The sequence below is a fragment of the Pan paniscus genome, chromosome 20 (assembly GCF_029289425.2).
Source record: "Pan paniscus chromosome 20, NHGRI_mPanPan1-v2.0_pri, whole genome shotgun sequence".
Lineage (NCBI taxonomy): Eukaryota > Metazoa > Chordata > Mammalia > Primates > Hominidae > Pan > Pan paniscus.
This window is the reverse complement of record NC_073269.2, coordinates 34,658,182-34,684,031: the sequence shown is the minus strand read 5'-3', so window position 1 is coordinate 34,684,031 and position 25,850 is coordinate 34,658,182. Positions and strand designations below refer to the sequence as shown.

Here is a 25,850-nt window from a genome sequence, read left to right as displayed (position 1 = left end):
TTTCCGATATTCCAGGTTTTTGTAAGCCCACTCAGAGGCTTGGCCTGTATTACTGATTTGATTAAGATTTATGGAGAGCTAATGGTTTTTGTTGATTAATGAAATAGACTGTTTTTTCCTGTAGCTAAACTGTCATAAGTCAGTTTGTCAGATTTTAAGTCATTCTTTCTACGAGAATATTAAAATTAGGTAATCTTGAGAACTGCTTAGGTTTATTCAAATGTAATTTATATTAGAATCATAGAATCTCAGATACTTAAGGTTCCTTCTACAGCACCCATGCAGTTAGAAAAAAGCTTAAGAGAGCCGAATGCTTTAAAGCCCTTTGACCCAGTTGTAGATCCTTAGGATTATTTTTTAACTTTCATGGCAGCTTTGTATGTGAATTTTGTGCTGGGCTGGTCTGACATGGCTGATAGAGTAGTCTTGCTAATATGGGGACACATTGGGAAGTTGTTATTGTTAAAAATTTGATGCCCTGGTTTAAATAAGATATGTGGGGAGATCGACTTTATTTAAATGCATCTGGGTTGACTGGTCTCATTATCATTTCAAGCCCCTTGCACTAGAGAAATGTGTTCTACATTTTTGTGTTTGGACATTTCCCCTCACCCACCTTAAATGTTTCTGTTCTCTTCCTTAGGATATGGTCTACCAATTAATATTGTGATAGAAAAGAGGGAAAAAGGTGACACTTCTGTGGACTGCATGAATGAGGATATTAACATCTCAGGCATAAGATTTGTTCAGCATGGTGTTGTAAAAGAAATCTTAAATGTCTGACTGTTTGGTGTATTTACTCATTCTAGGCTTTGAAGGAAAACTTTACTTTCTATGGAAGATAGAATTTAATGAAATGCCACTGTTGAGTACAGGAATACCTAATTGTATTGTGCTTCGCAGATATTGAATGTTTTATACATTGAAGGTTTGTGGTAACCCTGCTTCGAGTAAGTCTACTTGGCCTCATTTTTCCAATAACTGGTACTCACTTTATGCCTTTGTGTGACATTTTGGTAATTCTCACAATATTTCAAACATTTTTATTATTATTATATTTGTTATGCTGATCTGTGACCAGTGGTCTTTGATATTACCACTGTAATTGTTTTGGGGTGACGTGAACTGCATCACCATAGAAAATGGTGAACTTAGTAAGTGTTGTGTGTGTTCTGACTGTTCCAACAATCAGCCATGCTCCCTTCTCTCTTCCTCTTCTTGGGCTTCTCTATTCTGAGACAAAGCAATATAGAAAGGAGACCAATTAATAACCCTACAATGGCATCTATGTGTTCAAGTGAAAGGAAGAGTTGCATGTCCCTCACATTAAACAAAGTCTAGAAATGATTAAGCCTAGTGAGAAAGGCACATCAAAAGCCAAACACATGAATAAGAGAGCAAAACAGCCTTATTACTAATATGGAGAAAGTTTTAGTTGTCAGCATAGAAGATTAAATCAACTACAACATTCCCTTAAGCATAAGCCTACACAGCAAGGTCCTAACTCTTTTTAATTCTGTGAAGGCTGAGAGAGTCAAGGGAGCTACAGAAGAAAAAGTTGGCTAGCAGAGGTTGGTTCATGAGGTTTAAGGAAAGAAGCCATCTCTGTAACATAAAAGTGCAAGGTGAAGCAGTAGTTTCTATTGTAGAAGCTGCGGAAAGCTATCCAGAAGAGCTAGCTGAAATCACTGATGAGGGTGGCTACACTAAACAGCAGATTTTCAGTGTAGATGAAATGGCCTTCTATTGGAAGAAGATGCATCTAGGACTTTTCATAACTAGAGAAAAGTCATTAGTTCGCTTCAAAGCTTCAAAAGACAGGCCAATTCTCTTACTGGTGACTTTAAGTTGAATCAGTGGTCAATTACAATTCTGAAAATCTTAGGGCCCTTAAGAATTATGCTATGTCTATTCTGTCTGTGCTCTAGAAATGGAACAACAAAGCCTGAGTGGTAGCAAATCCGTTTATTGCATTGTTTGCTGAATATTTCAAGCCCACTGTTGAGACGCACTGCTCAGAAAAAAAAAAAAAAAGTCCTTCCAAAATATTATTGCTTACCGAACAATGCACCTGGTCACCTGAGAGCTCTGACAGAAATGTGCGAGGAGATTAATGTTCTTTTCATGCTAACACAACATCCATTCTGCAGCCCATGGATCAAGGAGTAATTTCAACTTTCAAGTCTTAATATTTAAGAAATAGACTTCATAAACTATAGCTTCAATTGATAGTGATTTCTCTGATGGATCTGGGCAAAGTCAATTGAAAACCTTCTGGGAAGGATTCACCACTTAGATGTCATTAAGAACATTCAAGACTCATGAGAGGAGGTCAGAATGTCAACATTAACATTGAGTTTGGGAGAAATTGATTCTAACACTCCCAAACTCTTTGAGGGTCAAGATGTCAGTGGAGGAAGTAACTGCAGATGAGTGGAAATAGTAAGAGAACCAGAATTAGAAGTGGAGCCTGGTGATGGGACTGAGTTGCTGCAATCTTATGACAAAACTTGAACAGGTGAGGAGTTGCTTCTTACGGATGAGCAGAGAAGATGATTTCTTGAGATGGAATCTACTCCTGGTAAAGAGAATGAATATTGTTGAAATGACAACAAAGGATTTAGCATAGTACATCAATGTAGTTGATAAAGCAGAGGAGGGCTTTGAGATGATCAACTCCTATTTTGAAAAACATTCTTCTGTGAGTAAAATGCTATCATAACATCGCATTACGTGCTACTGAGAAATCTTTTTCGAAAGGAGGGGTCAATGCAGCAAACTGTTTGTCTTATTTTAAGAAATTGCCACAGCCAGCCCAACCTTCAGCAACCACTATCCTGATCAGTCAGCAGCCATCAACATTGAGGCAAGACCCTCCACCAGCAAAAAAGATTATGATTTTCTGAAGGTCAGATGATCCTTGTATGTTTTAGCAAAATAAAGTATTTTTAAATTAAGGTTTATACTTTTTTTTAAAACCATAGTGCTTTTGTACACTTAGACTACAATATTATATAAACATAACTTTTTTTTTTTTTTTTTTTTTTTTTTTTTTTGAGAGACAGGGTCTCACTCTGTCAACCAGGCTGGAGAGCAGTGGTGCAGTCCTAGCTCACTACAGCCTCAATCTCCTGGGGTCAAGTGATTCTTCTGCCTCAGCCTTTTGAGCAGCTGAGACTACAGGCACGTACCACCACACCAGGCTAATCTTTTTATTTCTTTCTAGAGATAGAGTCTCACTATGTAGCCAGGCTGCTCTCAAACTTGTGGGCTTAAGTGATCCTCCTGCCTTGTTCTCTCATAAAAATAACTTTTATATGCATTAAGAAACCAAAAAATTGGTGTGACTCATTCTATTGCAATATTTGCTTTATTGCAGTGGTCTGGAAACTACACTACAATATCTCCAAGGTATGCCTGTACGTGGAAGGCTGATTATGTACACAGCATGACAACTTAGGAATCTTACCCTGAAGTGAAAAATAGTTCAGCCTATTCTTGAAAATGTGTTAGTTTAATATTAATTTCTTCTCGGTGCAGTCATCTTTTTCTTTTAATACTTTCCAACGTAGTGGTCTGTATTCATTGTTTTCAATTTAGCACTAGACTGAAACTAGCTATCTTCACATTGCAGTAGTATTTGTTTCCTAAGATCTGTGTCTTCTTTCTTGAATAAGATCTTTTTTTCCCAAGATACTGAGCAAAGTTGATCTCTGATATTCTTTTGTGGTAATGAAAAGTGCTTTTGCATTTCTGAGGTCAAGTCATTCTTTTTTAAGAATGTTACTTTTAGATTTGAGAAAATAGCTCAAAATGGTCATTGTTTTGTATTTTATGAATTTCGAATTTAAGTTTAAATGGAAGTTATTAAATATTTAGACTACGTCTAATGTCAGCTCCAGGCTGTCCCTGATACTGGAAAAGGTACATTACTTCTTCAAGCAGTCAGCTGTGTGTTTTCATCACAGGCACTCACCATAAGGAGACTCCATCAGAAAATTGTGCTGCCATGTGAAGTAGCATGAGGCACAGCACGCACATTTTTAATGAAGAACTTGGATTTACATGGTGACAAGATATGATGAGCTCTTTTTGGGAAATAGTTTGAGTTTAAGTTGTAAATAAATATATAAAATATGAGACCAAGATATAAGTGCAGACTCCTATTCTCTTTCTTCAAAGAATTTCAGACATTTATGTCTACTAAGTCATGCAAGCTCAATTGTACAAGGTTCTTACGTAGCATTTTCAAAACATAGATTAGTAAGAAAAATAATAAATCTCACAATTTACTGTAACTTTCAGAGAATTTTAGGCTCTTAAAATTATGACTTTATGAACAATTTTGTAACAGTCAAAGCTCAGTTGCTTTTATTTAATTACTTTTTATTTTGAGGTAATTATAGATTCACTACTGTTGTAAGCGATAACACAGAGAGGTCCGGTATGTACATTTTTTACCAGTTTGGCCCAGTGGTGACATCTTATGAAACCACAGTATCGTAGCACAGCCAGAATGCTGACATTCAGTTAGGCTGAGGAGCATGTCCATCACCACAGCGATTCCTCTGGTTGCCTTTTATAGCCACACTCACTTACTTTCCTCTCCCATCAGTCTCTTCCTTAACTGTTGGCAAACCTTAATCTGTTTTCCATTTCTATTATTTCATCATTTCAAAAAAGTTTTAAAAATGAAATCACATTCCTTTTGGGATATGACCTTGTGGGACTGGCATTTTTCACTTAACACAATTCTCTGGAGCCTCATCCCAGTAGCTCAGTAATTTGTTCCTTTTTATTGTTGGGTAGTAGTCCAACATGTGGTGGTTCTGTAGTTTGTTTATTCACCCGTTGGAGGACATCTAGATTATTTTCAGTTTTTGCCTATTGTCACTAAAGCTGCTATAAGCATTTGTGTACAGATTTTGCTGAGAAGATACTTTTTATTTCTTAGGGGTAAATGCCCAGGAATACAATTGTAGGTCCTATGGCAGTTGCATGTTTAGTTTTTTAAGGAAACTTCCAGAATGTTCTCCAGAGTGGTTATACAATTTTCGATTCCCACTAGCAATGTTTGAGTGATCCAGTTTCTTTGTATCCTGAAAGCATTTGGTGTTTTCACTATTTTTTGTTTTAGCCATTCTGATAGGTGTGTAGTACTAACTGTGGTTTTAATTATTTCCGTAGTGGTTAACGGTGTTGAACATTTTCTCATAGGCTTATTTGCCATTCTTCTATCCTCTTTAGTGTAATGTCTATTTGTGACTTTTGCCTATTTTCTAATTGGATTGTTTGTCCTTTTTTACTGTAGTTTTGGGAGTTCTATATATATTCTAGATACTAGTCTTTTGTCAGGTATGTGGTTTGCGGATACTTTCTGCTGCGCTGTAACTAGTCTTTTTATCTTCTTTATATGGGCTTTTACAGAGCAAAGTTTTTATTTTTGATGAAGTCCAGTTCATCAATTTTTCCTTTTATGGACTGAGCATTTCAGTGTTAAGTTTAAGAACTCTTTGCCTAGCTGTAGATTTCCAAATATTTTCTCCTATTTTTTTCTAAAATTTTTATAGTTTTACATTTTATATAAAGTTGTAATCCATTTCTTCGTTAATTTTGCTGTAAGATGTGAGGTTTAGGTCAAGGTTCATTTTTTTGCCTTTGGATGTCCAGTTGCTCCTTTACCATTTCTTGAAAAGACTGTCCTTCCTCCAATAAATTGGTTTTACATTTTTTTCAAATACCGTTTGGGCATATTTGTATAGGTCTATTTCTGTGTTCTCTATTCTGTTTCACTGATCAGTGTCCTGTTTCTTCACTAATACCTGTAGCTGTATTTATGTCTTGAAATCAAATAGAGGATTTCTCCCACTTGGTCTCTTTGAAAATTGTTTCAGCTACCCAAGTTCTTTGCCTTTCAATATAAATTTTAGAATAATTTTATATCCACAAGAAATGATGCTGAAATTTTGAAAGGAATTTTAATAAACTCGTATATAAACTTGGGAAGAATTGACATCTTTGTTATGTTGAGTCTTCCAATCTGTGAACATATTTCTCTGTTTATTTAGATCTTTGATTTCTTTCATCAACATTATGTAGTCGTCAGCATACAATTGTTGTTTGCGTTTTGTACTTTTTTTTTTCAACTTTTATTTTAGATTCATGAGGTACATGCGCAGGTTCATTACATGGGTAAATTGTATGTCACTGGGGTTTGATGTGCAAATGATTTAGCCACTCAAGTAGTGAGCATAGTACCCAATAGGTAGTTTTTTGAACTTCATCCACCTCCCTCTCTGCCCGCTAAAGTAGCTTCTGTTGTCTGTTGTTCTCATCTTTGTGTCCATGTGTACTGAGTACTTAGCTCCCATCTATAAGTGAGAACACGCAGTATTTGGTTTTCTGTTCCAGTGTTAATTCGCTTAGGATAATGACCTCCATTTGCATCCATGTTGCTTCAAGGGACATGATTTTTTTATGTCTGCCTAGTATTCCATGGTATATATTTACCACATTTTCTTTATCCAGTCCACCCTTGATGGGCATCTAGATTGTTTCCATATCTTTGCTATTGTGACTAGTGCTGCGATGAACATAGGAATATAGAACGATTTATATTCCTTTAGGTATATATCCAGTAATAAGATTGTTAGGTCAAATGGTAGTTGTGTTTTAAGTTCACTGAAAAATCTTGAAACTGCTTTCCATAATGACTGAATTAATTTACAGTACCACCAAGAGTGTTTAAGCATGACCTTTTCTGTAACTTCACCAACATCTGCTATTTTTTGACTTTAATTATGGCCATTCTGACTGGTGTAAGATGGTATCTCATTGTGGCTTTTATTTGCGTTTCTCTAATGATTACTGATATTGAGAATTTTTTCATATGCTTGTTGGCCATGCATGTATCTTCTTTTCAGAAGTGTCTTTATATCCGTTGCCCATTTTTAAATGGGTTTGTTTTTTGCCTGTTTTTTTTTTTCTTATAGATTCTAGCCATTAAGACTTTTGTCAGATGCATAGCTTACAAATATTTACTCTCATTCTGTAGGTTGTTTACTCTGTTGATACTCTGCAGTAGCTCTTTAGTTTTTCTTCTAGGGTTTTTATGCTTTTGGATCTTACTTTTAAGTCTTTAATCCATTTTCAGTTGATTTTTTAATATGGTGAAAGGAAGGGGTTCAGTTTCAATCTTCTGCATATGGCTAGCCAGTTATCCCAGCACCACTTATTGAATAGGGAGTTTTTTCTTCATTGCTTGTTATTATTAGATTGTCATACTATATTTTTAAGTTCAGTGTTCATATGTTTATTGCTAGTATATAGAAATATAATTGATTTCTGTATGTTCATTTTGTATTTTGTGACCTTGCTGAATGTTACCTATTAGTTATAAAAGTGTTTTTGTAGATTCCTTGGGATTTTCTATGTAGACAATCATGTTATCTATAAGTATCAAAAGTTGCATTTTTTTGTTGTTTTTTTTCTGATTAGTAAGCTTTTTTTTTTTTTTTTTTTTTTAATTTCTTGCCTTATTGCACTGGCTAGAACTTCCAGCACTATTTTGAATAAGAGTAGATATCTTAACTTTATTTTTCATGTTATGGGGAGTGTATTCAATATTTCATCATTAAGAATGAGGTTAACTAGGTTTTTTATGAAAATTCTTTATCAAGTTTTTTTATGGATATTCTTTATCAAATTCTTTATCAAGTATTTTTCTGCATTTCTTGAGATGATCACCTGATTTTTATTATTAGAAAAAAAAATAATGATGAGTTATACTGGTTGACTTTCAAATTTTGAACCAGCCTTGCCTCAATGGCATAAATACCACTTTGCCATAGTGTATAATCTTTTTATATTTTGCTGAATTGTACTTGCTAATGTTTTGTGAGGAAATTTTGCATCTATATTCATAAAGAATATTTGTCTGCAGTTTTGTCTTTTTGTACTCCCGTCTTTGTCTGGTTTGGGTACACTAATATTAGCTTCATAAAATGAACTCTGAAGTATTTTTTTCTCTTTTATTTTCTAAAAGAGATTTTGTAGAATTACTGTTAATTCTTTAAATGTTTACTAGATTTCTCCAATGAAACCATCGGGGCCAGGAGATTTATCTTTTGGAATTTTTAAAATTATGAATTCAATTTTCTTAATAGGTAAAGAGCTATTCAAATGACCTATTTTATATAGAGTAAATTTTGGTAGTTTTTGCTTTTAGCAGTATTGGACCATTTCTTCTAAGTTTTCAAATTTACATATATCGAATTTTTTGTAGTATTTCCTTATTCTTTTGAAGTCGGCAGGGTCTGTAGTGATAATCTCTGTTTGGTCATCTATACTGGTAGTTCGTTTGTTCCCTCTCTTTTAAGAACCAACCCTGTTTCATTGATGTTTAAAAATTGTTCTGTTTTCAATTTCCTTGGTTTTTGTTGTTTTTATGATTTCATTCCTTCTGCTTGTTTTGGGTTTGTTTTGCTTTTTCTGTGTTTTCCACATGAAAGCAAAGGTTATTGATCTGAGACTTTTCCTCTTTTCTAATGTGCACACTTAATGTTAACAAACTTCCCTCTTGGCATTACTTTAGCTGTGTTCCACATATTTTTATATTTTGTATTTTCATTCTTTGACCCATGCAGATTTTAGAAGTGTTAGTTTCTAAGTATTGGGAGTTTTACTGTTATCTTTTTGTTGATTCCTAGTTTGATTCCATGGTTGTAAGAAAACACTGTGTATGATTTCAACTCTTTGAAATTTGTTGAGGTTTGTTTCATGGCCCAAGATGTGGTCTGTCTTGTTATGTGTAAAGTGGCCCTATGAAAAGAATATGTATTCTGCTGTTTTTGGTTATTTCTTTCTATAAATGTCAACTAGATCAAATTGGTAGGTGGTATTATTGAGTTTTTCTGTATTCTTTCTGATTTTCTGTTTAGTAATTCTGTCAATTTTTGAGATAGGGTTGCTAAAATCTCTAGGCACAAGTATGGATATGTTTGTCTTTTCAGTTCTGTTAGTTTTTGCTTCACGTATCTTGCAGTTCTGTTATTTGTTTTATGCCCATTTAGGATTGCTATGTTGTCATTTTGGTGAAACATATTTCTCATTATGTAATGTCATTATCTGTCTCTGGTAATTTTGTTTGCTCCAAAGTCTACCTTATCTGACATTAATATAACCACACTTGCCTTCCCTTGATTAATGTTTGCATGATATATCTTTTTCCACTATTTTACTTTCAACTTGCCTATATTATTCTGTTTAAATTTGGTTGTAGACAGCATATAGTTGAGTCATGTTTTTAATCCACTCTCCCAATCTGTGTCTTTTAATGTCTTTAGACCATTTACATTTAATTATTGATGTTTAGTCATTAGTCTATTTTATTTGTTGTTTTCTGTTTATTCTGCTTTTTATTTCTTGATTTGCATTTTTCTGCCATCCTGTGGATTACCTGAGTAGTTTTCGTAGTTTCATTTGTTTTTGAATATATCTTTTTGTATAGCTATTTTTTTAGTGATCGCTTCAGGTAATATATGTACATAGCCTCACAGTTTACTGGTGTCTTCATTCACCAGTTCAAGTGAAGTAGAGAAACTCTGCTTTTTTTACATCTCTTGTGGAGCACCCGATTCTGTCACTGACTGGGGCACCACTATGTAACCTGCACAGACCTAGGGGGACCAAACAAAGCCGGGTGAATGTGGGAATAAAAGACAAGAGACAAAAGAGTATATTTGGAAGAAGGGGTTGGGGGCACCTTGCCTCTAGTGGACAAGGGCCCTGAGCTTTACACAGTTTTCCATATTTATTAGGCAAAAGAGATAGTGAGAAGGGGGATGAAAGAAGGGGTCAGCTGCCTGGTCCAGAGTAGGCTTGCAAGAATGCAGTCCTCGAACAACAGGCTGTAGATGTCACAGCAGATAACCTCAGCACCAGGGAGTGATTGCCTCCAGCAAACCTTCTGTTAGCAGGAGCAGTCATGAGTTTGCCCACATCCTGCATTCATGAAAAACAGTTTGCTGTTTGATCATATAGCCTCCAGTGGAATGCTGAGTTGGTCACGTCCCACAAGCCTTTGGCTCCCTGCAATTTCTTTTTCTTCTTTTTATAATCGTCTTAAATATCTCCTTTATGTACATCTAGAACCACATTAGACGATACTAATATTTTAATTTCAAATTTCAAACATAATTTAAACTCAAGAGGAGAAGGAAAGCCTATTTACTGGTATTTTTGCTTGCTTTTGCCCCTTTTTCCTTTCTGATGTTCCAAGATTCCCTCTTTTATTATTTCTCTTTTGTTCAGAGAACTTTCTTTACCCATTCCATTAGAGTAGATCTGCTGGTTGCTAATTATCTTAGTTTCTCTTCTTCTTAGAATGTTTTGATTTCTTCATTCCTGAAGAATATCTTTATCAGGTATAGGATTCTGGATTGACAGTTCTTTTCTTTCCACCCTTAAGTAATACTGGACCTCTTTTGTCTGGCATCCATGGTTTCTGATGCTGTCAATCACAATTTCTCTCCAATGGCTAAGGTGTAAAATTTTCACTGATGCTTTCAATATTTTTTTTTTGTTTTTGCCATTAGCTTTCAGTAATTTAATTATGATATATCTTTTCATGGATTTATTTGAGTTGATCCTGTGTGAAGTTTGCTCAGCTTCTTGACTCTGTGGGCTTATTGTGTCTTACCAAATGTGGGAGCTTTTAGTCATTATTTCCTTTTTAGCCTCACCTTTTTTCTCCTCTCCTTCCAGGTCTGTAATGACACAAATATTGGATCTTTTCTTATAGTCCAATAGGTCCCTGAAGCTCTGTTTACGTTTATTTTTCAGTTTAATTTCTCTCTATTGTTCAGATAGGGTAATTTTTATTGTTCTATCTTTCCATGCACTGTTTCTTTCCTCTGTTCTTTTCATTCTGCTGTTGAACTTATCATTGAGCTATTTAATTATTCTCCAGTTCTAAAATTTTTATTTTTGTTTTTATATATATATATACACACACACACACACACATCATGAAATACTACTCAGAAAATTATGAACTATGAAAAATAAATAATGTCTTTTGCAGCAACTTAGATCAAACTGGAGGCCATTATTCTACAGGAAGTAACTCAGGAGTGGAAAATCAAATACTACATGTTGTCACTTACAAGTGGGAGCTAAGCTTTAGGTATACAGAGGCTTACAGACTGGTATCACCAACATTGGAGGCTCAGAATAGGCGAGGTTGGAAGGAGGGTGAAGGATGAAAAAGTACCTGTTGGGTACAATGTGTACTATTTGGGTGATGGATATTCTAAAATCCCAGACTCTCCACCACTCTATAATTCATCCTGTAACCAAAAAGCATGTGTACTCTGTATTAGGATGTTCTTGCACTGCTATAAAGAAATATGTGAGGCTGGGTAGTTCATAGGAATAGGGGTTTAATTGGCTAATGGTTCTGCAGGCTATATAGGAAGCATAGTGGCTTCTGCTTCTAGTGGCATCTGCTTCTATCTAGGGAGGTCTCAGGAAGCTTACTATTATGACAGAAGGCAGAGGGGGAGCTGGCACATTGTGGCTCCTGGCTGGACCAGGAGCAAGAGAGATAGAGGGGCTGCAGGTGTCATATACTTTTAAATGACTAGATCTCACAAGATCTCACTCACTATCATGAAGACAGCATCAGTCCATGAGGGAACTGCCCGCATGGTCCAAGAGCTTCCCACCAGGCCCCACCTTCAGCATTGGGGATTACAATTCAACAAGAGATTTGGGCAGGGAAAAATGTATATCCAAACTATATCATTCTGCCCCGGACCCTCCCAAATCTCGCGTCTCTCTCACATTGCAAAAAACAATCATGCCTTCCTGATAGTCCCCTAAAGTCTTAACTTATTCCAGCATTAGTTCAAAAGTTTAAGGTTCAAAATCTCATCTGAGTCTCATCTGAACAAGGCAAGTCAAAAGGAAGTTATGCACTTCCAACATAGAATGCAGCTATAGGCATCGGGTAAACATTCCCATTCCACAAGGGAGGAACCAGGCAAAAGAAAGGGGTTACAGGCCTCATACAGGTTTAAAACCCAGCAGGGAAGTCATGAAATCTTAAATCTCCAAAATAATCTCCGTTGACTCCGTGTCCCACACCCAGGTTACACTGACGGAAGGGGTGAGCTCCTGGGGTCTTGGGCAGCTCTTCCCCTGTGCCTTTCCAGAGTTCAGCTCCTGCAGCTGCTCTCACTGGCTGTTGAGTGCCTGTGGCTTTTCCAGGCTCAGGGTGCAAGCTGATGGTGGATCTACCATTCTCAGATCTGGAGTTTGGTCACCTGCTTCTCACAGCTCCACTAGGCAATGCTCCAGTGGGGACTCTAGGAGTTCCATCCCCACATTTCCTCTAGGCACTGCCTTAGTAGAGGTTCTCCATGAGGGCTCTTCCCCTACAGCAGGCTTCTGTCTGGACATCCAGGCTTTTCTGTATGTCCTCTGAAATCTATGTAGAGAGTACCAAGCCTCATTCACTCTTACGCTCTGTGCACTCACAGGCTTAACACCATGTGGAAGCTGCCAAAGCCTATGGTGGCTTACCCACTCTGGACTGGAGCCACAAGCAGTATCTGCAACTCTTTGAGCCACAGCTGGAGCCAGAGCAGCCAGAATGTGGGGAGCACTGTCCTGAGGTTGTGCAGGCTTTGGGAACCTTGTCCTGGCCACCCAAACAATTCTTCCCTCCTAGGCCTTTGGGCTTGTGATAGGAGGGGCTGCTGAGAAGAACTCGAAATGCCTTCAAGACCTTTTTCCCAGTGTCTTGGATATTAGCACTTGGATCCCTTTTAGTCACGCAAGTATCTAACAAGTAGTTGTTCCGCAGCCTGCTTGAATTCTTCTCCCCCAGAAAGCTTTTTCTTTCTCTGCCACATGGCCAGGCTGCAAATTTTCTAAACTTTTATGCTCTGCTCCCCCTTTAAAGCTCCAACTTAAAGTCATTCCTTTGCTCTTGCATCTGGGCGTAGATTGTTAGAAGCAGCAGCCAGGCCACGTTTTGAGTGCTTTGTGGCTTAGAAATTTCTTCCGCCAGATACCCTGAGTCATCACTCTGTAGTGCAAACTTCCACAGATCCCTAGGGCATGAATAGAATGCAGCCAAGCTCTTTGCCAAGGCATAACACACGTGACCTCCAGTTTTGAGTAAGTTTCTCATGTCCATCTGAGGCTGGGCTTCATTGTCCATATCACTATCAGTGTTTTGGTCACAATCATTTAACCAGTCTTTAAGAAATTCCAAACTTTTTCTCATCTTCTTGTCTTTTTTGGAGCCTTCCACACTTTTTCTAACCTCTGCTATTACCCAGTTCCAAAGCTGCCTCCACATTTTCAGGTGTTTTGAAAGCAATGCCCCACTCCTTGGTACCAGTTTTCTGTATTAGGCCATTCTTGCATTGCTGTAATGAAATGCCTGATACTGGGTAATTTAAAAAGAAAAGAGGTTTAATTGGCTCATGGTTCTGCAGACTTTAGAGGAAGCATGATGCTGGCATTTGCTTAGTTTCTAGGGAGGCTCAGGGAGCTTACTATCATGGTGGAAGGCAAAGAGGGAGCAGGTACCTCACATGGCAAAAGCAGGAGCAAGTGAAAGGGGGTAGGAGGGGGCACACACTTAAATGACCACATCTCACAAGAACTCACTTATTATTGAAAAGACAGAACCAAGCCAAGAGAGATTTGCCCCCGTGACTCAAACACCACCCACCAAACCCTACCCTCAGCATTGGCGATTACAATTCAATATGAGATTTGGGTGGGGACAAATATCCAAACTATATTACACTCCTAAAGCTATTGAAATAAAAAATAAAAATAAAATTTTAATTGGGTTCTTTCTGTGTTCTATTTCTTTGCTGAGACTCATTTTTCATTTGTTTGAAGTATGTTTATAATTGCTCATTGAAGCATTTTTATCCTGGCTGCTTTCAAATTATTGTCAGCTAATTCTGTCATCTCTGACATCTTGGTTTTGATATCAGTTGATTGTCTTATTCAATTTGACACCTTCTTGGTTCTTGGTATGACAAGTAATTTTCATTTGAATCCTGGACATTTTTTGTATTACATTATGAAAGTCTGGATCTTCTCTAACTTCTCTGACATTTCTGCAGAAAGATAAAAGATGGGGGTAGGTGGCCATTACCTTGTTGAGGTAGAAGTCATAGATTCCCCTAAGCCTCTGTTGATACTCAAGCTGGGTGGAGGAGCTCCTTGTTGCTGCTGGGTAAGAGTGGGAATTCTAGCTTCCCATTTGGTCTCCACTGACACTGTGGTATATGGGGCTGGTCTTCTTACCACTGGCCAATTGTGAAAGTTGTAATCTCCACTAGGCTTGCTCTGACACCACCCCAATGGGGAGGGGGCAGGCATCTTGTTGCTGCTAGGTGGGGGTACAAGCCCAGGCTCCTCAGTCTTCACTAATACTGCTGCAGAGAGGGCCTTGTCACCAGTTAGTGGGGATGAAAGTCCTGGCTCCCTGTTTTGCTTTTACTGATTCCACCCCAGTGGGAGTGTTGGGATACCTGGTTACAGCCTTCAGAGGGCAAAAGTCCAGGTTCCTCTCAACCTTGGCTGGCATGATGGGAATGGGGTTGCTCTTTTATTTTGTGCTGTTTGGCTGGAGTGGAGGTATTATTGTCTGTTTTCTGTCTTTTGTGGGGAAAAGCAAGAGAGATCAGATTGTTACTGTGTCTGTGTAGAAAGAAGTAGACATAGGAGACTCCATTTTGTTCTGTACTAAGAAAAATTCTTCTGCCTTGAGATTCTGTTAATCTATGACCTTACCCCCAACCCCGTGCTCTCTGAAACATGTGCTGTGTCAAACTCAGGGTTAAATGGATTAAGGGTTGTGCAAGATGTGCTTTGTTAAACAGATGCTTGAAGGCAGCATGCTCCTTAAGAGTCATCACCACTCCCTAATCTCAAGTACCCAGGGACACAAATACTGCGGAAGGCCGCAGGGACCTCTGCCTAGGAAAGCCAGGTATTGTCCAAGGTTTCTTCCCATGTGATAGTCTGAAATATGGCCTCGTGGGAAGGGAAAGACCTGACCGTCCCCCAGCCTGACACCCACAAAGGGTCTGTGCTGAGGAGGATTAGTATAAGAGGAAGGCATGCCTCTTTGCAGTTGAGACAAGAAGAAGGCATCTGTCTCCTGCCCGTCCCTGGGCAATGGAATGTCTCCATATAAAACCCGATTGTACGTTCCATCTACTGAGATAGGGGAAAACCGCCTTAGGGCTGGAGGTGAGACATGTGGGTAGCAATACTGCTTTGTAAAGCATTGAGATGTTTATGTGTATGCATATCTAAAAGCACAGCACTTGATTCTTTACCTTGTCTATGATGCAGAGACCTTTGTTCACGTGTTTGTCTGCTGACCCTCTCCCCACTATTGTCTTGTGACCCTGACACATCCCCTTCTCGGAGAAACACCCACAAATGATCAATAAATACTAAGGGAACTCAGAGGCTGGCGAGATCCTCCATATGCTGAACGCTGGTTCCCTGGGTCCCCTTATTTCTTTCTCTATACTTTGTCTCTGTGTCTTTTTCTTTTCCAAGTCTCTCGTTCCACCTAACGAGAAACACCCACAGGTGTGGAGGGGCAACCCACCCCTTCATCTTTCTAGGTTGCCTAGTCCTTTGACTAGACAAAGCAGTATTTTGGGGGCATTTTTGGTCTTTGTCTGTTTGTATACTGGATTGCCAGCTACATAAGCTCCAAGTCTGGGGATTATGAAGTGAAAAGAAAACCCTGGGAACTTCCCACTGTGTTGGTGTTCTTTCTTGGGTCTTGAGGTCTGCTGCTGGTCTGCCACCTTCTCTCCATTTTTCAGTTATCTTATGTTTATTTTATATACAATGCCCATGGTTTTTGGTTATACCTAGCAGAAAAAATAGAGACATCTCTATTGTTCCACAAGTGGCAGTTACTTTTTAATTGCCAAATTATTTGTTCATCTTTATAACTAAGTTTGAATATGATCATATCATTTGCCAGATAGCTGCTGTTCCCATTCTTTTTAAATTTTATGTGATTCCTGAAGTTGGATATTTAACTATTTGTATATGTATTTTTAATATCACTCCTGTGTCTTTTTTGCACATAACCCCGAGCTGAAAATTTTTTAGCTGAAGTCCCAGTTAGCAGATTTTTAAAAACATCTCTACAGAAGAGATAAGTTAGTGTGTACATATATGGTTCAGGCGTATGCAAAGGGAAAAATAATAATAAATGTTTTCTCATGGTATATGACTGCTCTTAGAAAAGTATCATACATGCAGTAGATGTGTCATGAGTAGTTATACCAGCTCTTCTTCACCTATGATTTTGTGTATTAAATTATTCCTAAGTGGTTTCCTAAATAACTATAGAGGTTTGAGTGACTCATTTTGCTTTTTAAAGTGCCTTGCATAACATTAGGAAATAAATTATTCCTATTACTGTTTCTTTTTTGTTGGTGCCATGTGGTGTGAGGAGACAGTGTGAGAGAATCGGACCAGGTTTGAATCTTTCTGGTTACTCTATATAAATTACACTTGAACTAGTTGTTAATTTTAACCTGTGTAGCAGTGAAGGCCATTGCTTAATTCGTAGAAGTGATTTTTAAGTTGGATTGGGGTATCTTATAACTGGAATTTTTTAAATATAGGGCCTTGTTTCTAGTCTCAAATTATAATATTTTACTAAACTCAAATACTGTTCTTCACTAATTGAGTAGATGAGAGAATGGTCATTTTGATTAAGTGCATCTTTCAACAAAATTGTTAAAGGATTTCTACTTTTGGCAGAATCTGAAAACCGATTTATCTAGAATGAAAGACGGTGGAACAGGAATTGAATGTTGACTCAGCCTGTATGTTGGGGTGGGGTGGGGGTGGTTTGAAAATGATACATGCTAATGACTTGCTAATCTGGAACAAATGAAGTGTTGGTTTAAAATACCTAATAAAGCTTATCTGTAAAATGCTTTATCTTTGTGCTTTACATTTGCACTGTGTAAAAGGCTAAAAAGTGATTGTAATAAAATTCTTCCTGCCTTTTTGAAACTGATTGTTATTATCTCAAATTGTAACTTGCAGGGTGCTGGCATAGAAATATATCCTGGGAGTAAGTTCAGGTTCCCTGAGTGAGAATGGACCCGCCGTTGCAAGGAAGGGCTCCTCATTAAGCTGAGCGTTGGCCGAGACACTTGCTTTCTAAAGGTTGGAATGATTTCACCTAAGAAATTATGCTTTATTACATTCCCATGTTGGGTCCTATTGTTTTCTGACTTTGAAAGGCCTAAATAGTATATAAATTCTAATAATATCAGTAGCTAATGATTGAAAGTCTTTTGCAAGAATACTTTGTTGCCTGTAGATCTGCAGAAATGACAGAGGAATGCTGCATCACACTGTGCTACAGCATGTGAATCAGCATAGCAGCATAGCTTTTCTGCTTTATTTTTAGAATAGTGTGAAAAAAAGGCAAGATTTTTTAAGCAGGCAGTGTTGAAAAGACAGTTCCTTGAAACATTTGTTTTCAGTGTCACAGGTCTTCTTAGATGAGCATTATGACATTCCCAAAATATCCTTGGTGAGTAATATCATAAAATGAAGGTTATGGTGTTTTCTTGGTGAAAGCTACAGTTTTCTCTAACCTCCAAGAAAGTGCCCAAGATGAAACTGAAGGTATGCGATATTTAGGAATTTTAGATAGAAAAATCAGACCTAATTTACTTTTTTTCTCAGCATTAAAATCCGATTAAGGATCTGAGTCTTCCTGCTTTTTTTTTTTTTTTTTTTTTTAAGATTGCCAGAATATGTTTGGGCATGGAGAAAGAGAAGTTTTGGTAAAGCTATAACATTATAGAATCTGAGGGAGAAAGGAACTTTCAAAGTCAACTAGTTCAACTGTTCATTCAAAACCTTGACATTGTGGTTTCTGTGGTCCTGCAGTTCCCTTCTTACTGTGGTTGGCTTTCTATAAACGTATAGAATGAGGATGGGTGTGTGATAGCAGTGGTGGCTCCGGCTGGTATCTGTTGAGGTTGGAGGTGGGGTAATCCATGTGCCAGGTTGAGGGCTGTGTTTACTGGAGCCAATAGTGGAGTTTGCCTCCATTTTTTATTGGTAGAAGGAAGTGCCTCCCTGTCATCTGCCTTTCTTGGCAGCAAAGGTGAGCTAACTCACTGGATATTTGTGAACTTCAAAGCGATGACATAGATCTCAGTCTACTAAATCTCAGTCATAGAGAAGAATTAAGCATTGACCGAGTTAAGGAAAGTTTAAAGCAGTTTCAAGAGTACTCCTTGTCATCCTTCAGGGTCCACTCCTGAAGAGCAAGTTCTTTATTTCTTCACAGGTCTGAAGGGTGAAGTCGTGGTGTCAGCTGGACAGTGCTCTGGTTTGAAAGCTCAGATGGGGCTGGACACAGTGGCTCATGCCTGTAATCCCAGCACTTTGGGAGGCCGAGGTGGGCAGATCACCTGAGGTCAGGAGTTTGAGACCAGACTGAACAACATGGAGAAACCCCGTCTCTACTAAAAATACAAAATTAGCCGGGTGTGGTGGCGCATGCCTATAATCCCAGCTACTCCTGAGGCTGAGGCAAGAGAATCACTTGAACCTGGGAGGCAGAGGTTGCAGTGAGCCGAGATCGTGCCATTGCACTCCAGCCTGGGCAACAAGAATGAAACTCCATCTCAAAAAAGAAAAGAAAAGAAAAGCTCAGTTGGAAGAATCTACTTCCAAATACATTCATGTTATTCATCAACAGAATTTATTTCTGTAGGTTGAAGGACTGAGGTCTCTGTTTTCTTGTTGGCTATTTGCTGGGGCTCGCACTTAGCTTCTAGAGGCTGCTCTCAGATTCTTGCCTCATGGTCCCCTCTATCTCAGCAGAAGAGGACCTCACTCAAGGCAAACCTTTCATGCTTTGAATCTCTCTGACTTCCTCTTTTCCTCTTTTGCAACCAGCTGGAGAAAACTGATTAGGAACCTTAATTACATTGCAAATTGCAGTGCAAACTCCTTTTGCCATTTAATCGTCATGAAAATAATACCAGGGGGCTGGGATCATGGGGCTCATCTAGAGTTTGCTGCTAGATTGGGAGTTAAAGGAAAGTAGCACTGTCTTACCAATCTGCATCCTAGTTCCTAACACAATGTTTAACAGATAGTAAATATCCAATAAATATCTGTTGAGTGGGGAAGATTCTAGGATGAAAAGGGTAGACAAATAGTTCAAAATTTGTGATCCTCTATGAAGATCAGGAAACCTTGGCATAAAGAGCAAGACAGTCACTCATCGAGATTCTTTTTTTTTCTTTTTATTATTATTATTATTATACTTTAAGTTCTAGGGTACATGTGCCAATGTGCAGGTTTGTTACATATGTATACATGTGCCATGTTGGTATGCTGCATCCATTAACTCCTCGTTTACATTAGGTATATCTCCTAATGCTATCCCTCCCCCTCCCTCCACCCCACAACAGGCCCCAGTGTGTGACGTTCCCCTTCTTGTGTCCAGGTGTTCTCATGGTTCATTTCCCACCTATGAGTGAGAACATGGGGTGTTTGGTTTTTTGTCCTTGCGATAGTTTCCTGAGAATGATGGTTTCTAGCTTCATCCATGTCCCTACAAAGGACATGAACTCATCCTTTTTTATGACTGCGTAGTATTCCATGGTATATATGTGCCACATTTTCTTAATCCAGTCTATCATTGATGGACATTTGGGTTGGTTCCAAGTCTTTGCTATTGTGAATAGTGCCACAATAAACATATGTGTGCATGTGTCTTTATAGCAGCATGATTTATAATCCTTTGGGTATATACCCAGTAATGGGATGGCTGGGTCAAATGGTATTTCCAGTTCTAGATCCTTGAGGAATCGCCACACTGACTTCCACAATGGTTGAACTAGTTTACAGTCCCACCAACAGTGTAAAAGTGTTCCTATTTCTCCACATCCTCTCCAGCACCTGTTGTTTCCTGACTTTTTAATGATTGCCATTCTAACTGGTGTGAGATGGTATCTCATTGTGGTTTTGATTTGCATTTCTCTGATGTCCAGTGATGATGAGCATTTTTTCATGTGTTTTTTGGCTGCATAAATGTCTTCTTTTGAGAAGTGTCTGTTCATATCCTTCGCCCACTTTTTGATGGGGTTGTTTGTTTGTTTCTTGTAAATTTGTTTGAGTTCTTTGTAGATTCTGGGTATTAGCCCTTTGTCAGATGAGTAGATAGCAAAAATTTTCTCCCATTCTGTAGTTTGCCTGTTCACTCTGATGGTGGTTTCTTTTGCTGTCCAGAAGCTCTTTAGTTTAATTAGATCCCATTTGTCAATTTTTGCTTTTGTTGCCATTGCTTTTGGTGTTTTAGACATGAAGTCCTTGCCCATGCCTATTTCCTGAATGGTATTGCCTAGGTTTTCTTCTGGGGTTTTTATGGTTTTAGGTCTAACATTTAAGTCTTTAATCCATCTCAAATTAATTTTTGTATAAGGTGTAAGGAAGTTTCAGCTTTCTACATATGGCTAGCCAGTTTTCCCAGCACCATTTATTAAATAGGGAATCCTTTCCCTATTTCTTGTTTTTGTCAGGTTTGTCAAAGATCAGATGGTTGTAGATGTGTGGTATTATTTCTGAGGGCTCTATTCTGTTCTATTGGTCTATATCTCTGTTTTGGTACCAGTACCATGCTGTTTTGGTTACTGTAGCCTTTTAGTATAGTCAGGTAGTGTGATGCCTCCAGCTTTGTTCTTTTGGCTTAGGATTGTCTTAGCAATGCAGACTCTTTTTGGGTTCCATATGAACTTTCACCGCTTCTATTCAACATAGTGTTGGAAGCTCTGGCCAGGGCAATCAGGCAGGAGAAAGAAATAAGGGGTATTCAATTAGGAAAAGAGGAAGTCAAATTGTCCCTGTTTGCAGATGTGACATGATTGTATATTTAGAAAACCTCATCGTCTCAGCCCAAAATCTTCTTAAGCTGATAAGCAACTTTAGCAAAGTCTCAGGATACAAAATCAATGTGCAAAAATCACAAGCATTCTTATGCAGCAATAACAGACAAACAGAGAGCCAAATCATGAGTGAACTCCCATTCACAATTGCTTCAAAGAGAATAAAATACCTAGGAATCTAACTTACAAGGGATGTGAAGGACCTCTTCAAGGAGAACTACAAACCACTGCTCAATGAAATAAAAGAGGACACAAACAAATGGAAGAACATTCCATGCTTATGGATAGGAAGAATCAATATTGTGAAAATGGTCATACTGCCCAAGGTAATTTATAGATTCAGTGTCATCCCCATCAAGCTACCAATGACTTTCTTCACAGAATTGGAAAAAACTACTCATTGAGATTCTTATGGCAAGGAATTTGTGAACTCCAGTTAGATGACAGCAGGAATACTTGGCAGAAAACACTTGAAAGCTCTAACAAACTGTGTAGAAATGTTATGTTTTTGTTGGGCTAGCTTGCATACTGAACTTTGTCATAGTTTATTTATCCAGAAAATAAAGCACTTAAAATTCAGACAAGTAGAAAGGCAGATGTAGCTGAAAGAGTAGATCCAGAGGAGCTGATGCAATGTGCAACTGCTAAAATGGAGTTTTATGCAAGATCTGACCTTTCTGAGCAAGTTGAGGGAAATTGTAAATGAACTGGTTTCTGCCTTTACACAAAAAGGCCAGATGAAGAAGAAAAGGTTAAGTGAACTGGGGATCATGCAAGCTGATGACAACCTAATGTCACAAGTGATGTTTGTTGGAATTATGGAGATCCAGTTCAAGTGGAATGAGAAAGAGTGTTTTGGCACATTTCTTTTCTGATCACAATGATATTAGATAGCAAAATACTGTATTTTGCACATGCTGCCCCAAGAATCACTGTTGCCGTTGTAGTTTGCTTTATATCTGTATTTTATATTTGATATTCTACTGGGCTTGAGTGTAGATTTATTTCTGTTAGCAGGTGTTGCGCATCAAACACTCCTTCTTATAAGAAAGATTGTAAAAAACATATAACAGAAAATATTTGGAGATTTCTTATCTGAAAGCCTCACTGTCTTAAACATATAGTTCTCTTCTAATAAGCCCATTTGTAACTCTCTAGTGTAATTATACTTTAATGTGGGGCTTCAAAGAGGAGGAAGAAAGGAAGAGAATGCAAGATGAGTGCACCAAATGCAGTAAGTGTCACATGTACAGCCTTCTTCTCAGAGTGTCTTCTTATCCCAATTACAGTGAGTCCGATTTTCACCCTAGATTTGCATAATGGTTGTCCTAAAATAAAAGCTTTTATGATTGGAAAGTTATCTGCCTAATCAGACTTATTATTGAGAATCTGAATGGGACGCATTTTCATATTGAACTGTGTAATCACCAAAACAGCAATAGATAGCACAGCAGGTCTGAAAAAGAGATGAAATGTGTTCTTCAGAGCCACCGTGTACATACAGCATTTTTACCATTGCTGAATGAGAATGATTAAAAAGAAGGTATTTTTCCTTTATTGTAACAGTATTCTGATCATATTTTTTCACAGTCAAAATGATTACCTATACAACCTGTATCAGCTGTCTGTTTTTGGTATATATTGTTGAGACATAGCTTTTAAAAATAAATATTAAAAAAGTATATGTGACATTAATATGCCTAATGATTAAGATTATAGTGATGAAATAATAAAATCAAATCTTGTTATTTTTTCAAACCCATTATGGACCGTAGTGCCAGGGTGGCATATGTAATTATCTTAAGAACCCACAGTATTTTATCTTTTTGGTGTTTCAGAAAGAGTATTACTTTTTTTTCCCTAAGTGTGGTTATCTTTGTTTCTTAAATTTGAAAAAAAAAAAACTCTTATTTTTAAGATGCTACTAAATGTAGAAGGATATATGTTAGATTTATTGTTTGATCATTGAAAGGTTTCTTTTTTACTTCTTTTTAAAAAGCCTGTTGCAAAGAGTTTTAAAATGTAATACTGATTAATTCTACATCAGCTTCAGCCAAATATTGACTTAAAAACCATGTATTCTTTTTTCTTTTTCCCTCTAGAAATGATGCCTCAAGATAAAGCCATTTATTCATCTTAAAGAATCATGTTGGTTTTTCAATTGAATTTTCACTTTATCTTGGAGTTTAGATTTCATATATTCTTTTGTACCTTTCTAGAGTGTCAAGACAATACACAGATAGGTCAGTGAAGTTAATACCATCCTTGTTCCTGTTTATAGCATGATAGTTTTTCAGAGTTTATTTTGATTTTAGTTTAAATCTAAGCTAATATTAATTTTTATTCACATAATTAGTTATTAGTGAATAGGCCTTATGCGTTCTTGTTTAAGTTACAGAGATTTTTTTCTCAGTCATGGGGAGTCACACATCTCAGCATAGTGTAGGGAGTACTGAGAGCACCCTGGAGTGGTATGGATTTGGCATTTTAGATGAAAAGACTGATGTGGAAAAAGGATAGTCTTCTGTGTTGATTGAGTTACCCTGTGTCCTGTCGTTCTGGTCTTCCCTTAGTGTAACCTGAATATGGCAGGTAGCAAAATTCTGTATGTTAATTGACTACATTTGAGCTTCACAAGTATCACCTTTCCTAGGTTTCTTGTTCTGTCATTGCAACATAGATGTAAACATGAATATATTTTTAAAAACTGCCCAGAGATCATTTGACCTCAAGTATATCTCCCTTTCCTGGAGTTGTAGAAGGATGTTGAAATATTTATTTTCTGGATTTGGCTTTCCAGAGGGAGATGAAGAAAGTTATATATCAAACACTGATGACCTCATGGGAGCAATACCACTTTTGTTTCTTTATAATTCAGTTTGCTGCTGCTATTTCTTCTCCTTTCTAGGAAAAATATTCCATGGGCTTCTTTGGAAATTAAGGTAAATTTGATGACTGGGCTTTGATGCAAATTTTATGCATGATGTTTTATTTTATTGCGTGATTTTAAAAAATGTGTATAAATAATATTTTTCAAGGTCTTTTATGTGTTAGTGTTAAAATGAATATTCTCCTCTTTTGCCAGCGCTCACTATTAACAGAAAAATATATGTCTTTTAAAAACAACAAACCAGGCATAATATAATAATGCTCTGAAAATTGCTATTGCTGTTTTCCCTTAACACCTTGTGGAAAATTATGTCTGTACATACAGATCCACCTCATCCCTGTGTATTTGTGTTCTACTCCATTGCCAGAGTTCTTTCAGTTATAAGTTACAGAAACTCAGCTCAAGCAGGCCTTATGAGGTTTGGTCCTGGAACTAGGAAGTCTGAGGACAAGAGCTGATTTTAGGCATGGTTAGTGGATTCATCTTTTTAGTGCTGCCTTTTCTGGTGTGGCTGTCACTCTCAGGTTGGCTTTGTTCGACGTGGTGCCAAAGATGGCCCCAGTTTTTATGGACTCGGAGAGAGAGACTCCTTTCTTCTAGCATCTGCTTGGGTCTGGCCATATTTTCTGCTTGTTTTTTGACCACTCACTATACAACCAGAGAAATGGAGTCATCTGTTCCCATTAAATCACATTTCTGTCCTGATAGAGAGCGGGTAGAGCCTCATGAATGATACCTCCCAGGTGATGGAAGGGCAGTTTCTAGGGGAAAGGGGGCGGTTCTGTTGCTAGAAGAAGGTGGAAGAACTGCTTTGCAGGCAAAAACATCTATGTCTGCTGTGGATGGATGAGTCATTACTTAACCTATTCCCCAGTATTGATGGGTATTCAAATTTCTAGTTTTTCATTATTACAAATAGATACATAAAAAGGATTCAAAATGCAACACTTTGTGTCTTCTCTAAGATAGTCTGTTTAGATTATTGGATGAAGACTTTTGGATTGAGGGTTGTGGATTTAAAATTTTGATAGCTTTTGCCAGAGTGTCTTGAACAACAGAGCACTGGTTTATACTCCTACCCACAGTATATGGGAGTGACAGTTTGACATGCTTTCATAACACTGAATATTAATAATTTTAAAAAATGCTTCTCTGATGAATGAAAAAAACATTGTAATTTGTATTTATTTGATTACTGTTATTTGATTTGATTATCTCATCATTTACTATATTTTCACAGGTTTATTTTTCTGAAAATTGCCAGTTCATCTTTTGCCTGTTCTATTGGACTTGAGTTTTTTTTTTTTTTTAAATATACTTTAAGTTTTAGGGTACATGTGCACAATGTGCAGGTTAGTTACATATGTATACATGTGCCATGCTGGTGTGCTGCACCCACTAACTCATCATCTAGCATTAAGTATATCTCCCAATGCTATCCCTCCCCCCTCCCCCCACCCCACAACAGTCCCCAGAGTGTGATGTTCCCCTTCCTGTGTCCATGTGTTCTCATTGTTCATTTCCCACCTATGAGTGAGAATATGTGGTGTTTGATTTTTTGTTCTTGTGATAGTTTGCTGAGAATGATGATTTCCAATTTCATCCATGTCCCTACAAAGGACATGAACTCATCATTTTTTATGGCTGCATAGTATTCCATGGTGTATATGTGCCACATTTTCTTAATCCAGTCTATCATTGTTGGACATTTGGATTGGTTCCAAGTCTTTGCTATTGTGAATAATGCCGCAATAAACATACGTGTGCATGTGTCTTTATAGCAGCATGATTTATAATCCTTTGGGTATATAGCCAGTAATGGGATGGCTGGGTCAAATGGTATTTCTAGTTCTAGATCCCTGAGGAATCGCCACACTGACTTCCACAATGGTTGAACTAGTTTACAGTCCCACCAACAGTGTAAAAGTGTTCCTATTTCTCCACATCCTCTCCAGCACCTG

General features: G+C 37.7%; 1 pseudogene; it reads left to right on the top strand.

Moving 5' to 3' along the window:
• Positions 1–21,874, top strand: part of LOC100989350 (SHC SH2 domain-binding protein 1-like) — a 42,496-nt pseudogene extending 20,622 nt beyond the window's left edge.
• Positions 21,875–25,850: the final 3,976 nt, after the last annotated feature.